At 26.8% G+C, this 2,500-nt stretch overlaps 2 long non-coding RNA genes across 3 annotated transcripts in view; one reads left to right on the top strand and one right to left on the bottom strand.

Annotated features, from left to right (window-relative positions):
- LOC137626076 (uncharacterized) overlaps positions 1–2,500 on the top strand; it is a 563,951-nt gene that overhangs the window by 336,188 nt on the left and 225,263 nt on the right. For both annotated transcript variants that reach the window (XR_011040977.1, XR_011040976.1), the window contains exon 4: positions 1,929–2,065. This is a non-coding gene — a long non-coding RNA (uncharacterized lncRNA). The remainder of the gene's footprint in view (positions 1–1,928; positions 2,066–2,500) is intronic.
- LOC137626074 (uncharacterized) overlaps positions 1–2,500 on the bottom strand; it is a 207,517-nt gene that overhangs the window by 95,479 nt on the left and 109,538 nt on the right. The window lies entirely within an intron of this gene.

Genomic DNA, 2,500 nt, shown 5'->3' with positions numbered 1-2,500 from the left:
CCTACCAAAACATATATTAATATAGGTAGAAAAGGCATCTCCAATGCTAAATAGGAAAATTCCGCGCTGCCAGCTGAATTAAACCTGCTAATCAGAATCCCGATATATCTGGTTCGATTATTATGTGCTATAATGCTTTGTTTTGTTAAAGTTTTTATAGTTTATATAGAAAATTTGTATTCTAATGTTACTTTCCTTAAAATATTTTTTTCCCTGTTTCCTTTCCTTACTGGGCTATTTTCTCTGTTTGGGCCCCTGGGCTTATAGCATCCTGCTTTTCCAACTAGGGATGTAGCTTATCAAGTGATAATAATAATAATAATAATAATAATAATAATAATAATAATAATATATGCATAAGGACTGTTTAAATGTAAATAACATCATTGTAAGATATCAATCAAGTCAGAGAAAGTAACAGACAATAACCGAGGGTGATTTAGAGGAATAGTGAGAAACCTTCTCCGCCGGTGTGCTTGAACTTTTCAAATCCGAATCATGATTCATCTGGTTCGATACAGTCGGGATTCATTATTCACTTGGATCCCATTGCAACGCCGCCGAGGATGACGCCTTCTCTCTGACTCTTTCAAAGGAATGAAAGTAATTTTTTTTTCTTTTAATGCATAAGAAAGTTTCATGGTATCTGGGATTTCACAGCTGATGATATTGAATTTAAGGATTTTGTATATCAGATTTATTTTTTTTTTTTTTTTTTTTTTTACCAAAAGTTTATAAATATTTTTTGTGCAATTTGGATGATTGCCTCTAATCCTTAGTTCAAGTCTTCCTTACCAGACTAGAATAGTCTAGAGCTTGCATTATGTAAGAGCATAATATATAATAGCATTTCTAAGCAGTTTTACTCGAAAAAAGAAAATAGCAACCCCATCAAATTGAGTTTAAATTACGTATCTAAATTGAAATTATATATATATATATATATATATATATATATATATATATATATACATATATATATATATATATATATATATATATATATATATATATATATATATATATATATATATATATATATAATCATCTTAATGGAAAAAATGGAAGGTTACAAAATAACGTTTTGTACTATGATAGTAGAATTAAAAGCAGTCAGTATTAGTGATTATAATAGTAGCAGCCCTATTAGTAATTTTGATGAAATAGACAATTCTCAGGATGGCGATAAAAATGTTCAATTGTAACATATACCAAGTGACAGGACGGAAATGCTCTCATGCAGGATGTGTTTTGGCTTCTAAATATTATTTACTTTGTGGGAGTGTTTGTGTTGATATTTGCTTATGAATGCAGTTAGAACAATTAACAGCATACTATGATTTAAATCTGATGGTTGTTTTAACTTTTGACTTTTATATATACATATATATATATATATATATATATATATATATATATATATATATATATATATATATATATGATATATATATATCTATATATATATATATATACTTTTATATATATATATATATATATATATATATATATATATATATATATATATATATATATATATTTATATATATATATATATATATATATATATATATATATATATATATATATATATATATATATATTTGCTTGTTGGTGCTCTTTGGGTGTAATATATAAAAAAATTCTAATGCCGTCTCCTGAGAAATTGATTGATAAGTGAAGAATCTCTCTCTCTCTCTCTCTCTCTCTCTCTCTCTCTCTCTCTCTCTCTCTCTCTCTCTCTCTCTCTCTCTGTGTGTGTGTGTGTGTAGGAAGAATTAATTTTACTGTGGATGTCTTACGAAAAAAAATACTGGGAATTATCATTAACTGGTTTAGCTTTAATTTCTGTATATTCAGTTCCTCCTTATAGGAATACTAGAGTTAATTATGTTTTTTTAATGTTTTGCTACTTTTATATGTTTCAGGCAACATGATAGTCAACTTACAGTATTAGAGAGGATGATATGTATCAACGTTTCATTCCGATGCTAACCTATTCGAAGAAAATCATGGAACAGCATGACATTTTTCAAGTGATGCTTTTTGGCCTCCAATTCGAAAGGTAAGAGTTCTTTATTTTACGAAAGTGAGGATAATAGAACACTGGTTAAATAGGTTATTTTTAAACATATCGTGGTATCTCTGAATTAACTTTAGAAAGGATGAATAATTCATTAATGGCTCCATGATTTCTAATTTACATCAGATTGTTATTGTAAAACTGCTAAAGTTCAATTTGAAATTGATACATTGTTACTTTCCTAATTTCTCCCAAGTTGATATATATTCGGTGTATTAATGAAATAATTCAAAGCACAACTTGATATATATTCGGTATATTAATGAAATAATTGAAAGCACAACTTAATATATATTCGGTATATTGATAAAGTAATTCAAAGCACAATTTGATATATATTCGGTATATTGATAAAGTAATTCAAAGCAAGATTAAGTAATTATAAAGTAAATAAGCATTTTTTTTATTGAAAAATCC

This window comes from Palaemon carinicauda, chromosome 33, assembly GCF_036898095.1.
Source record: "Palaemon carinicauda isolate YSFRI2023 chromosome 33, ASM3689809v2, whole genome shotgun sequence".
Lineage (NCBI taxonomy): Eukaryota > Metazoa > Arthropoda > Malacostraca > Decapoda > Palaemonidae > Palaemon > Palaemon carinicauda.
Note: the sequence above shows the minus strand (reverse complement) of the source record. Positions and strands in the feature narration are given on the sequence as shown.